This window comes from Urocitellus parryii, chromosome 11, assembly GCF_045843805.1.
Source record: "Urocitellus parryii isolate mUroPar1 chromosome 11, mUroPar1.hap1, whole genome shotgun sequence".
NCBI lineage: Eukaryota > Metazoa > Chordata > Mammalia > Rodentia > Sciuridae > Urocitellus > Urocitellus parryii.
This window is the reverse complement of record NC_135541.1, coordinates 81,670,080-81,685,146: the sequence shown is the minus strand read 5'-3', so window position 1 is coordinate 81,685,146 and position 15,067 is coordinate 81,670,080. Positions and strand designations below refer to the sequence as shown.

At 38.7% G+C, this 15,067-nt stretch overlaps 3 pseudogenes; all 3 read right to left on the bottom strand.

The window, feature by feature from the left end:
- Positions 1-264: 264 nt before the first annotated feature.
- LOC144249301 (COMM domain-containing protein 2 pseudogene) lies at positions 265-6,792 on the bottom strand (annotated as a pseudogene).
- A 2,950-nt stretch (positions 6,793-9,742) lies between these two features.
- Positions 9,743-11,633, bottom strand: LOC144249300 (endoplasmic reticulum chaperone BiP pseudogene; annotated as a pseudogene).
- An 874-nt stretch (positions 11,634-12,507) lies between these two features.
- LOC144249299 (rho GTPase-activating protein 29-like) overlaps positions 12,508-15,067 on the bottom strand; it is a 28,519-nt pseudogene continuing 25,959 nt past the window's right edge.

The window sequence follows — 15,067 nt, the reverse complement described above, 5'->3', positions numbered from 1 at the left end:
TCTAGTTGATTCAATCCTATTTACACATTTAAAATTCAATATTACATTTTAATCTGCCAAGAAGCTGACCACATTTAGCACCAGAAAAGGAACTTGACTTTAGCTTCTGATCATGACCTCAATATCCTGGAATAGGAAAAGAAATTTCATGGAATCTAGATGCATTTATCAACACCAATTAATAAAAATTAATTCTGAAAAGTAATTCCTGAATGTCATCCATTCACAAATGGGTCAAAGGCATTAGGACCTTAACACTTGGTACTACTTGATGTTGTGAATTACTCTCCTACAGTGGTTTGTTTTCATCTCCTCCAAAGATTGTTACAGTTGCTGAACTAAATGAAGGAGCGTGGATGAGTCTGTCTGCAGAACTTTGGTGTTATGGTCTCCATTCTGATTTAGGTGTAGTTTTATAGTCACTGCTGGCTTAATCTGTAGCCTGAGACTTCTGCTTGCAAGCTGTACACCTAGTCGTCACTCAAGGCTGTGGTAACTGGGAAGGGTGGGTGCCAATTCACCCAGAATAGTCCTGATCTCTTTTCTGTTGTCCAGGTAAAGCTTAAGCAATAATTTGTTCAGTTATTCAGAGAATCCCAAAACAAAAACAGAGTCTTGGAAATCCATTTCAGAAATCCATGTGCTTGGAGCTCTTGGTGAGCAGGTAGGTCAACCCTTCCACACCATGCTGGACAATGTTGCTGCTCACATTGAGCTTCCTGGTGGCATCTTCGTAGACCTTGGGGATGGTCCCTCACCTCAGGAACTCCACCCAATCCACCCAAACTCCACCACCACTTCGGCAGGAAGGCCAGGTGTTCCTTATGCTCTTCCTACAAAGTTCAGCAGCATCTTCGCTGGGCACCCTTTTTCACCCAGCAGCACCCTGGTCTTCCTGTTTAAGATATCTTTGGACATAAGATGTCTTTAATTTTTTTAAAAAAATATCTTTTAGTTATAGTTGGACACAATACTTTTATTTTATTTATTTATTTTTATGTGGTGCTGAGAATCAAACCCAGCACCTTGCACATGGTAGACAAGCACTCCACCACTGAGCTCCAGCCCCAGCCCCAGATGTTTTTTAATTTTATGTGCTCAAATTACTAATCTTTTCTCATGTGATCATTTGTTTTCATGCGTGCATTCTTAGGAAATATTTTGTAAGATCAAGTTTTAAAAGCTATCCGCAATATATTCCACTAATCATTTTAAAATTTCCTTTTAAAATATTAACATGGTTAATATATCTAGAGTTGACAATGCATATGGTATGATGTGGGAATGCAAGTGTGTATTTTATTTGTGGAATGTCAATTCTCCAGTCCCATTTGTTAACTAATTATCTCTTTTCCTACTTCTCTATGATGCCATCTCCATCATGAATCCAAGTTATCCATGTGGACAGTTCTGCTTCTGGGATTCTTAAGAATGTGTTGATAAACTTGTGTTTTTATTCTATTGATAAATTATTTTTGCTACATCGGTTGAGAATGTTTCTTTCCACTACAGAGTAAAAATAAAAAATATGATCATAAGACATCCACGTGTATAGAAGGGTAATAATAGTAACCTGTGTGATAGAGCTTTCATTGGGAAGAATATATGTTGGACATAATTTTTTTTAAATGTAGTAGTATCAGAACACTGCTTATAGAACCCTCTCAACACTAAGTAGCCATGAAGCAGAGACCTGTCCCCTATCGATGGACAGCCCTCTTTCTTTCATGACATCTATTCTGACCCTATGAAAAGTCTACCCAAGTAAAATAATTGCCACTTACTCAGTATTGTAAAGAGAGTTGTGAGAGACTCTGTGTCTAATAGAAGAAAAAATAGGCCTTAATCTTCACCATGTGGGATTAGACCCCAACTTCCTTACTGTACAAGACTCTTACTGTACAAGAATTAAAACCAAGAATCAAGAAATGGGATGGAATCAAACTAAAAAGTTTCTTTACAGAAAAAAAAAAAAAACAATCTGTGAGGTGAACAGAGAGCCTACATCCTGGGAGCAAATCTTTACACCTCACATATCAGATAGTGCTCTAATCTCTAGGGTACATAAAGAACTCAAAAAGCTAAACACAGAAAAAACAAATAACCCAATCAACAAATGGGCTAAAGACCTGAACAGACACTTCTCAGAAGAGGATATACAATCAATCAATAAATATAAGAAAAAATGCTCATCATCTCTAGCAATCGGAGAAATGCAAATCAAAACCACTCTAAGATATCATCTCACTCCAGTCAGAATGGCAGCTATTATGAAGACAAACAACAATAAGTGTTGGTGAGGATGTGGGAAAAAGGTACACTCATACATTGCTGGTGGGACTGCAAATTGGTGCAGCCAATATAGAAAACAGTATGGAGGTATGGAACCACCATTTGACCCAGCTATTTCTCTCCTTGGACTATATCCAAAGGACTTAAAAACAGCATACTACAGAGACACAACCACATCAATGTTTGTAGCAGCACAATTCACAATAGCTAAAGGAGGGGAAGGCAGGGATGTGGGGATAGGAAAGATAGAAGAATGAAATAGAAGTGAGTGAACCTGATGTCCTTCAGTGGATTAATGGATAAAAAAAATGTGGCATATATACACAAAGGAATTTTACTCAGCATTAAAAAAGAACAATACCATGGCATATGCATGTAAATGGATGGCGCTGGAGAAGATAATACTAAGTGAAGTTAGTCAATCCCCCCAAAACAAATACTGAATGTTTTTTCTGATATAAGAAAGTTGACTCTTGGTGGGGTTGGGAGAGAGAGAATGGGATAAATAGAGTAGAGGGGTGGGAGAGAAAGGGAGGGGGCAGGGGATTAGCAAGGATGGTAAAATTTTATTTATTAAGACTTGAATTCGGTGTCAACATACTTTATATACAAACAGAAATACAAAAATTGTGGTATATATGTGTATTAAAAAATAGCATTACCTTAGGTAGAGGGAAGTGAAAGGAGGGGGAAGGCAGAGGATATGGGGATAATGATAGACCCAACCTGATCTTTTATTAAAATTTGGAGCCATCTTGCACAAAGCCATGAAAAGCTAATTTCAGCTTTACTATAAATTACTGCAAATTCTGAACCTGCTTGGAATGTCTGCCTGTGCCTTGAACTTACCCATGCCTGGCTCTCTGACCAGATAGCAGCCCTCTCTGAAACTTTAGTGACACCTCATAAATGTTGGCCTTCCCTGGCCAGACAACGACCCTCTCTGAGGCTCTAATGGTCCTCATAAATTCTGATGTTGGGGCCAGCAAAAAAAAAAAAATGTAAACTACCATTAGTGTGATGCTTGTCAGAGTTCTGTTATCTGTAACCCCCCTTTTGTGTAACTTTCTGGGCTATAAAGCTGGGCTGTAGGAAAGGTGGGGCTGCTGTTTTGTTCCCGCCGTTTGGGGAGGGAAAGGCATCCCTGCCGGTCGAAATAATAAGCTTGCTTTAATTTGATTTTAATTGGAGTCAGTGGTCTTTTCTTGCGTCCTAGTCTAACAATAAGAAAGATAGTAGAATGAAGCAGACATTATTACTTTATATATATGTGACTGTATGACCAATGTGATTCTAAAATATGTACACTCAGAAAAAGAGAAATTATATCCCATCTATGTATGATATATCAAAGTATATAGGTGCATTCTATTGTCATGTATAACTAATTTAAAAAAATTAAAAATTATGAAAACGAGAGAATTGTGGCTTTGACCAATAGCGTTGCCCGCTGCATCTCCCAAAAGAGCAAGAGTGCATGGCTCTTGGAAAAGTCCCTCTGCTGAGAAGCCTTGGTTACTTCAGTCTCGTCCTCACAACTAACCTATTACACTGTTACCAAGAAAGCCTAATGTATGCATGGGAGTGGGTATGTCATGAGGAATAGAACATTCAGACATTTAGATTGTATATTGCTTCCATTCTGCATTCTTCTTGCACACTACCCTAGTGTGTAATTTTGCAATGAATTTCCTCTTGTATTTTACTGAACATTTTTTGTTGAGGGCCACAACCGAGTCGGGATGACACATGGCATTTTGCTGGAAGGCAGTCATTGAGAGGTGAATCCAGCAAGCTATTGAGATGATGATGGTTATGTTAAGCTGTGTATTCAATTGTATATAGACCTTTACTGTCCCACAATAGGGCTTCTCTTGCTGTCTAGGGCACCCTCTACTTTGGAGTTCCCATGGAGTTCTCACCATCTGAGAGAGTGGGGGCAGAGCCAGGTGGAGAGCTGAGAGAGTTCCTGGGGAGTGTGCGTGGAGTGCTGGTGGAACTCGGGCAATAAAGTTTCCTGTTTGAAGATACAAGTGCATTGTGGCGGCTTGGTGATTTGTGCCCAGCCAGACTGCGGCAATTTTTAAATTCTTCAAAAACTCTGTGATTCTAGAATGCTGACTTGTTTTGTGAGCCTCTGTGTTTTCATGCAAAATGAAATGTCTAATTGATAGGAGGTTGCTGTTACATCAAAGTAATTTTGTACTTAATGTAGTTTCTATGTCTGCACCAGCATTATACTATTTTAATCAAAACAACTTTATAATGACATTTGCTTAATTTATAATAATAATAGCTTAATAGTTAATTGATAGGCCAGACCCACTCCAGGTTCCTCTTTAGATTTCATGGTGTTTTAGCCTTCAAAATACTTGGGTGGGGGAAGGATGTACTGGGGATTGAATTTAGGGGCACTCTACCATGAAGCCACATCCCCAGGCTATTTTGTATTTTATTTCAGAGACACGCTCTCACTGAATTGTTTAGTGCCTGCTTTTGCATTGGCTAGCATTCAAGTCATGATCCTCCTGTCTCTGCCTCCTGAGCTGCAGGCATTACGTGTGTGCACCAAAGCACCTGGCTACCTTAAAAATTCTTTTAAAAATGACCTAGACTAAATCTTATATTGACAAATGTAGTATATGCCTTTATATATTTATGTTCTTTTGAATATCCCCTAATAAAATTTTATAATTTGTCTATAGAAGTCTTAAGTCTATTATTTGATTATTTAGGTAATTTCAGTCTCTGATACTATTGTAAATAGTATATCCTGTTCAATCACAATTTCTAATCATTTGCCACTGGAATATAAAACTTTAATTTTACTTTTGTACCTCAAGCTTTTATTCAGGAACCTTAACAATTTCTATAGGTATTTTCAATAATCTTTCTGGAGATTACATTGTTTTTTTTCAAAATATAAATAGTTTGGGTTGGGGATGTGGCTCAAGTGGTAGTGCGCTCTCCTGTCATGCAGGAGGTACTGGGTTCGATCCTCAGCACCACATTAAAAAAATAAAATAAAGATATTGGGTCCATCTAAAATTTAAAAAAATTAAAAAATAATATTAAAAAAATAGTCATCATTTGAAAATAATGCAAGTTTAAGCTTTCTATATTTTGGTATTCCATTTTTCTTTCTACTTTCTTTTATTCTCACTATATTTTACTCATGAGGATCTCCAATACAAATTTGATTAAACATGGTGATACTGGGTATGATTATTCTGATTTTAAAGTAAGAATTTCTAGGGAGGAGAGATGCTAGCAAGAAGTCTGACTAGAAGCCCTACCATCCTTCCTCCCACAAAGACAACTCCCAAAATAAGCAATGCATTTTGGTGAGGGTATGTGAAGAGAGCCTCAGAGCACATCTAAGGATCAGCAGAAGCCAGATAGAGCATGGGAACCTGGGATGTTCACACAGAGTATAGGACACTCTTAATGTCTGACACACCATCAACAGCCAGGAGCAGCTCAGAACAAGGGAGCCTCCTCCCTGTGTGGACTAATCAAGCAAGGGGACCCCAGCAGCTTCCACCCAAACCTTAGACAACTTCCATACTCACTACTAGGACTCTTGTATTCTCATGCCACTCAGATCCCCTGAGGGGACTGCCTGGAGTCCACATATCTGAGCTGGTAGAAGAAAAGGAGGTGACTGTGTACCCGACTCTTGTGGCCAGCACAACTATTAGACGATGGCACCTGGGGACTGGAAATACTGCTGGATTGTGTCTTGCTTAGGTGACAAACAGCCATGGCACCCCAGCTTCCCTGAGACATAGGCACTGCTAAACAACCCACACTTGGTGGCCTGCCACTCCTGAGCTCAGCCCCTGTCACAGCCTACCCCATGGGGCCAGGCTGCAGTGAAGCCACACATCAGTGCTCCCAGGCTCTGGTGCACCCTTCCCCTCAGAGCCTGGGCTGGGACTGTATGCTGCCTCCTGGAAGAGGCATCTGAGTGCCCACAGCAGTCATAACCCACATCTGACTGAAGTTTCACATCACTTCTTGGGACCTAGCTGAGCAGCCAGACTTACAAGGGCTGAGATGAATGTAGTGCCATGGATTCAGAAAACAGAGCATTGGCTAAGCTGCATCCTCACCCTACAGGTCAGAAAACCCTACAACTCTGGGTAAGAGCCAGGACCCTGCAATGCTGGAACTGTGTGAGCTTCCTAGACCTTCCAGTCCTAGAACTGGATAGGCCTCTGTGGGGGGCTGTTGCTCTGAGTGACCAGCATTTTTCTTCCCTGATTGGTTGCAGCTCTGTCAGTCACTTCCAGTGATCTTGCCACATTCAAAGTGGCCCTAGATTGCTGCCCTGATCCTGGAAGTAGCAGAATGTGTCTTCATGCTTAGGGGTGCCTTCCTATAACCCCAGGGGTCGAATTACCTTACCTGTCCTTGTAACCCTGCCCCTCTTGACCTTTTTTGGATGAAATTTTCTAAAGAATGAGGGTCTCCAAGTAAAAGTCCACTCTTGGACATGCTCACTCTCACCAGCCCCTCGTGACATTCCTTGCTCTCCCATTTGGGGAGCTTGAGGCAGAGGAGTTGTCCTGGCTGTTTTATTTGGTATCCTAGGAAATTCACTCAACCTTTAGTTTGGCTGTCTGTTCTGCTGAGGGCAGCAGGCCTCCCAAGATTCTGCAGTCCTGGAACTGGATAAGAATCCTAGACCCTACAATGAAGTGATCTCCCAGAACCCTGCAGTTCTGGAACTGGGTAAGTTTTCTGGACCACCCCCCATTCCTGGAACTGGGTGACCCCCAAGCTGCTGAGCTGCTGAGCTACTCTGCTCCCTAGAGAGGAGTCATTATATATATTTGTTTCCCTTTCCTTCAAAATGCAGCACTGTGGGAGTCCATCCTTGAACTGACTGAGTTTACTCCCTGGCTAGGTGTGAGGTGCTCAGACACTTTTAATGTGGCAGAGCTCTCCCCACCCTTCTTGGGTTTGAGAGCTTTTCCATGTGGAGGCGTGTCTCACCACTGACCCAAAGATCCAATCATTGCGCCTGACCTTGCTACATTGCCCCCCCTTGACCTTCATTGAATGAAATTTTCCCCAGAATTTTTTGTTTCCCAATAAAAGACCTCTCCCCAGCGTGTTCTCTCTCTCTCTCTCTCTCTCTCTCTCTCTCTCTCTCTCTCTCTCCCCCCCTTCAGTAAAATCTCACTGCCCCCCTGGGGAGCTTGAGGCTGAGGGTTCAAGGAGCCATCCCAGAGCTGGTTTAAAGGTAAAATGGTGTCTGTATCTTTAATTTAAACTCCCTGAGGATTTTCCCACGTGACCAAACTGTTCACACCATCTGTGCTGGCTGTGGACTAAATAGCACCACGAACTCTTCTTGTAATCACAAAATGAGAAAGGGTCAACTCTTATGTAGATCAACTAGGAGTTCTTTGAGTTTGTTGAGATGAAAAGTGCTTAGAACAGTACCTGACCTAATAAATTTTCAGTACACTTCACCATCACCTGGTTAAGATCAACCTTTCTTACTCTCAAAAAGAACTAAAATACATTATTGTTCCATTCTAATGACATATATGTTTTCACTGGTTGATAGTCCAGGTAGAAAAAGTATGTAAAGTGATTTATAAGTCAAAACATTTCAAACAAAAGGACTTTTTTTTGGGGGGGGTAATGGAAATTGAACTAAGGGACACTCAACCATTGAGCCACATCCCCAATCTTATTCTGAATTTTATTTAAAGACAGGGTTGCTAAGAGTTTTGCCATTGCTAAGGCTGGCTTTCTACTTGAGATCCACCTGTCTCAGCCTCCCAAGCTACTGGAATTACAGGCATACATCCTAAGGAATGTTTTTAACCAAACCCTCATAATGTCAAGAGAAAATGCATTGAAATTAAAAATATCTTAAGCACGCGTTTCTTAAGACCATTATAAAAAATACAAAAAAGGTTAAAATTGACATAAAATAAAAATATATAAAGATAAAGTTAAGGAGTTAAAAGCTATCAAATGTATTAAAATCATCTAAAGTCAAATAAGACATAATTCATCTATATAATTTAAACTATAATATTACATAAATATATTGCATATTATATAATACATATATAATATAAATTAAAAACAAGATATTTATATAACATTCTAATTTATATTATATATAATATATTTAATTTATCATATATACATATAATAAAAATATATAAATTATATATATAAATTTTCATGTATATTAATATATAAATATATTATATGTTCATATATATTCATATTCATATATTATATATAATTCATATAATATATTTACATAACATATTTGTATATTTATACACAAATTATATATATTTATTTATAATTATATAAGCATATATATTATTATTTTTTTAAGAGAGAGTGATAGAGGGAGAGAGAGAGAGAGAGAATTTTTTTTAATATATATATTTTTTTTTAGTTATCGGCAGACACAACAACGTTGTTTGGATGTGGTGCTGAGGATCGAACCCTGGCCGCACGCATGCCAGACGAGTGCACTACCGCTTGAGCCACATCCCCAGCCCAAGCATATATATTATATAAAGTATATATATATTACATATCAAAATATTTATGATATATATGTACTTAAAATAAATTAAATATAATATATGAAATACATATATATTATATACACACATAATAGAATAATATATATAAAATAAATATATAAGTATTATTTTATTATATATAACATTTTTATTATATATCATATAATATATTTAGATTTATATTAATTTATATTATATTACATATCATTGTAAGGTAATTATATAATAATATAATTTCTATAATTAATAAGATGATAATACAATTATTATATTAGTATAATTTATATTAATACAATATATAAAACATATGTGTTATATTATAATTATATATAAACAACTTATAATATATCATATAGTTATATGTAAATCTATAATATGTTGTATATAATATATAATACATAATATATAATATATAAATATAATTTAAATTATATACTTTTGTTATTTGGCTTTATATGTTTTAATGCTTCTGATACTGTTTTATCCCGTAGCTTTATATGTACAAATTTTTATTTTATGACAGTTCCAAACTTTTAGTATATTTTTTTTAAATAACAAACATTTATTGGTGTTACTTATGGTAGAAAAAAAGTTCCTACACCAGATGTGCATGACCCAATCATTAAATTGAACATTTCTGAGGTGAACACATATTCTGACCTATATTTTTATATCCAGTTTTTTAAGATAGCCAATTCCTCCTCTCTCTCTTCCCCAAAACATCTGAGCAACTGCTAATGCAAAGCAGTAAACAGCCACTTGGGCTATAGCATTTTCAACTCCAATCTGTGGTGTAGATTCCAATTACATTCAAGACTTAAGTTCTCTCAGTTTTCTCCTAATGAAAGTTCTGAGTCCAGTATTTACATATTACAGCACTAGCAGATCAGTGTCTTCAATTCATCTCTTTCTGCTGTATCCTCTTCACCAGTTGGGGGAGGGCCTACACTTCCATAGAATTTGCTGCTAATTGGCTGAACAATTTCTTCTAGTTCCTTCTTTTCAGTTTTGAAGTCTTCAATGTCAGCTTCTTGGCGGCTTTCCAGCCATTCAGTCTTTTCCGCTACAGCTTTTTCCATGGTCTCCTTATCTTCAGAGGAAAGTTTGCCTCTCAACTTTTCTTTATCTCCAATCTGATACTTTAGAGAGTAGGCATATCTTTTCAACTTATTCCTACTATCAGTATGCTCCTTGAGTCTTTTGTTTTCCTCAGCAAACTTCTCAACATCATTAACCATCTTTTCAATTTCTTCAAGTGTCAAGCAATTTTGGTCATTGGTAATTGTAATCTTATTTTTGTTCTCTGTACCTTTGTCTTCAGCTGTCACTCAAAGAATAGCATTCACATGTATCTCAAAAGTGACTTCAATCTGGGGGACCCCACAGGAGGAATTCCAGTGAGATCAAATGTACCCAGAAAGTGGTTGTCATTTTTCAGGGGTCCTTTACCTTCATAGACCTTGATTGGAACAGTAGGTTGCTTATCAGAAGCTGTAGAAAAGATCTGAGACTCTTGGTGGGTACAACAGTGTACCTTGGTATCACTTTGGTCATGACACCTCCCACAGTTTCAATACCAAATGTCAGGGGACATACATCAAGCAGAGCAAGGTCACCTGTATCTTGATCATCAGAGAGTACACCAGCCTGGACAGTGTCGCCATATGCAACAGCCTCATCTGGGTTTATGCCACAGAATGGTTCCTTGCCATTGAAGAACTCTTTAACAAGTTGCTGAATCTTTGGAATTTGACTAGAGCCACCAACAAGAACAATCTCATCAATATCAGACTTCTACAAGTCAGAATCCTCCAGTACTTTCTGAACAGGTTTCATGGTAGACCACAACAGGTCCATGTTTTCTCTTCAAATTTTGCCTGAGTCAGGGTTTCAGAAAAGTCTTCTCCTTCATAGAAGAACTCAATTTTAATTCTTGCTTAATGTTGGGCAGACAGGGCCCACTTGGCCTTTTCTACTTCATGCTGGAGTTTCTGCACAGCTCTGTTTTCTTTCCTAACATATTTGCCAGTCTTCTTTTTGTACAGCCTGATGAAATGCTCCATAACATGCTGGTCAAAGTCTTCTTCACCTCGATGAGTATCTCTATTGGTGGCCATGACTTTGAAGACATCAAATTGTCATTGGGGAGTAGAGACACATAGAAGGTTCCACCACCCAGATCAAACACCAGGATGTTCTTTTTTTCCTCCCTCTTATCCAGGCAATAAGCAATAGTAGCTGCTGTAGGCTCATTGATGATCCTCATAACATTCAGGCCAGCAATAGTTCCAGCATCTTTGGTTGCTTCCCACTGGCATCATTAAAATAGACTGGTTCAGTAACAACTGCATGGGTAACCTTCTTCCCAAATAAGCCTCTTTCATTTTAGTGAGAATTATAGCAGAGATTTCTTCTGGAGCAAATGTGTTAGTTTGCCCACCTCCAATATCAACCTGAATGTATGGCTTATGTTTCTCTTCAAACACTTTGAAAGGCAAGAACTTAATGTCTTGCTGCACAGAAGGGTCATTCCCATTGCTGCCAATGAGCCACTGGGCATCAAAGACCATGTTCTCAGGATTGGAGGTGAGCTGGTTCTTGACTGTATCGCGCTGACCAGGCATTCTTCTTCAGGGGTGAAGGGCACATTAGACAGCCTGAAGCGGTTGCCCTGATCATTGGAGATGATCTCCAGTGGCCATTCTTGAACACCCCGATGCAAGAGTAAGTGGTCCCCAGGTTGATGCCCAGCACGGTACCCATGTCGTTTTTTTGTCATCCTCCTCATCTGTGCTGCGCAGAGTAGCAGCAGAACCATGGCCACCAGAGAAAGCTTCATCTTTCCCTAGCTGTTGGCCACTTGCTCTCCTCAGCAGACAGCCAGAAGTCCCAGGCAATGCAGCAACAGGCCGCAGCTGAGAGGAGTGAGGGTATAGGTCTCTCACACTCGAGATGCCTCAACTCTGTCAGTCTGTGTTGTCTCTGCCAATGTCTCAAACTTTTTCGTATTGAAGTGCATTTTCTTTCTACAATGATATTAATTACCATAAGTAAAAATTGACAAGTAGAATGCTAGTAAACACAGATTTGCAAGCTTTTAGGCCACTATGTAAATTTTAAAAAGTTAAGTGAATTGCCAATGCTTCCATACATGCTATAACAACACAATTGGTCAAAGGTGCACTAGAACATTATGTGGAAAAAATATATATTCATACCCAATCAAGATTTTTCAGGCACATGCATTCAGAAGCATTTCATGATTCAGGACCAGGTTTTCTCCAAAATAAAGCTCATTTTCCCCTACTGCCCCCTATTTTTTGAGAGCAATATTATACATTAAAGATGCATTTACATGAATCATTTTATAGAGAAAATTATTTTAAATTTAAAATTATAATACTTATTTTATGCATAACCTCAAAAACACAGAATTTAAAGACAATACCAGTGAGGCACTATCATTCTATATGACTAAAACACTACCATTCTATATGACTAGTAAACACAATTCAAGGCAAAAAGGCAAAATATACACTTTGGCAATCCTATACAAAAGGGGTTCTTTCACTGCATTCTTTCATAAAATAAACACAATACATAAAAACGAAACAAGAAAAAGAAAAAGTGAATTTTGTCCACCCTACACAAACTGTGGCATTTCAAATTCAAGGTCTTGACACTCTTCTATTTGTTTTAGCCTGAGTCCCTGGCACATTGGATTCATGTCAGGCAGGCCGAGCTCCTCAGAGTTCTCTTTAGGCTCAGCAGCTGGCTTCAAAGCATAAGCTGATGTGCTGTCTGCCTCTGGAACATCTTTCTCCACATGACTCAGGGGAGTAAGAGCTGTACTAGGAGGCACTGCTGCTGAAGGTGAAGCTGGTCTCTCCTCAGTCCCCCTGACTTTGCTGATCGGGGTAGGTGGTTTGTAAAATGTTGTCCCGAGTTGGAGTTGCAGTATTCTGGGTGCTCTTGCTGGAGAAAGATGGTGAGAATGAGAGGACAGTCTCACTGTTGTTTCTCTTGCTGAAACAGCTGGCATGTTGGGCTGTGTGTCATCATTGGAATGGTCACCACTAACCTTGATGCTCATTGTCACATTTTCCTGGAGTACACTTGGCACAATCACTGCACTCATGCCAGTTAAGTTCTTTGGTTCACATTGTTGTCCCTGATTTTTTTGTGGAATCTGCTGATCAAAACCATTAAATTGGGAGCCAACAGAAGTAGGGGTATCTTTTCTATTAAGTCCTTCAAAGGTAAGATTTTGGCAAAACTTGTCTGAATTGACATTTCCCACATTTCTGCTGTTTTTCTCATTAGGAGACCTTGCAAGATGGAACCTATCTATAGGCAAACAGAAACATCTGATCTTGGTGCTTGGCATAGGCCTCTTTATATCATTTGTTGTCACATCAGATTTCAGACTAAGTGGTTTCGTGGTTTTACATGTATTGTCCATCTTTTGTGATGGTGATTTAAGTTCCTTGTGATCAGAAAAAAAGAGATTTTTTTTTAACTTCATGGAGCTTGGTTAATAAGGAAGTGTGGTTATTTATTGATGGGCATTCTCTCAAACAACAGAGTCTTACATATTTTTCCAACATTATTTTCTCAGTTATCTATGCAGAGGAATCAAAAATCCATACAATATTAAAGGTACATTTTTAATTAAAGAATTACTTTTAAAAATTTATCTTAATAGAACTAATAGTCACAAATCACATAAATTAAAAAAAAAAAACACTTCCTATAGTAACTTGTTTTAATATACTACCCGTGAATGAATATTTTCAGGGTTAAGATGTTCCTGATTTCAACAGACAGACAATGGTAACTCTAGAAAAATAACACTATTCTGTACACCAAGAAATGCCATATCCTGAATCCCAAAGACTTTGTCTGTCACTTAATATGCTTTCCAGCTACATTCTGTCCATACTGAGGGTAACACACCAGAGAGGACTTGGATGCTCTCCCAGCTGATCCACTATTACATGGCAACATCCTCTGAACAAAGGAAGATTTAAGAGCTGTCAAAATTGCCATTGTGCTACTGGTCCTGGAGACTCCAGATTTACCTCCTTCTCTTTCTCCTCTAGTCTGGTCCCAAGGTCCCTGTTTTCTCCCCTAGAAGCCTAGCTTCTCACACTCTGTCTTTGCTGCATATACCCCAGAAGCTCCTGTTGCTAGAAAAGGGCATCCCTCTGGCCATGATCCTCATTTCACTGCTGTGAAACATCAGAAAACTGTGTACCTTGCTATGGGTCTGATGGCTTTCCAACAGCCCTGTTCTAGCCCACAGTCCTCATCTGTGTCACCTGATCCTTCTCCCATATCTTTGAGCAGTGGTTTGCAGACAGGTGCACACCAGCATCATTTGCAGGTCATCATCTCATCTGACCTCCTTCTTCACCTGAGGCTTCTGGCCTTTCTTCCCTGGTTCCCAGGCAGTGCTCATGTGATTTGCTGTCCTGCGCCCTTCTCCACATTGATAGAAGGGAGCTGAGCCATTGTGGTTGGATGGCAACCACTAGAACATATTTACAGTCCTGCAGAAGTTCTAGCACCACTTCTAGCTGCCTGGGTGCTGTCTCAGCCCCTGCTCCAGTTCTGCCCTGGGCAAGCCTAGTGCACTAGCCCTACCTGCCTTCTTCTGTCAAGACAAACTCCTATGTGGACATATGTTGGCAGGTGGTGTTAATGATCTTATAAAGACAAGGCTCAGAATACCTGGTATGTAATGAAATCTTCAAATATATTAAAATTATTTATTGTTATTATTATACCTACCTGGGAATCCAATTTCATTGGACAGCAAAACAAGATTTCATTTAGGAATGAGAAAGGATGAGGTTCAAATCTTGAATAAACAATAATTTAGAGACATGACACATGGCATTATTTGCCTTCCTCAGACTGTTAGCTATGGCTTAAATGAGGCCAAGGTTCATAGCACAGAAGTGCTAATAAGATCAAATCAGATAAATTGAATCAGTGAGTCCAGTGCTTTTCTTTGCAGAGAGGTAATGGACTGTCTTTGTTTTCAGACTTTCTCAGGCTACACTCATTGATATTTCATTAATTTTATATATCAAATTTAACATTTATGACTATATATTGAAAAATTCTGATTTAGCTCTACTAAAACAGTAATGAATGAAAGTTTTTCAACCCGCTTATGAGAAAACATTCACTGAAAT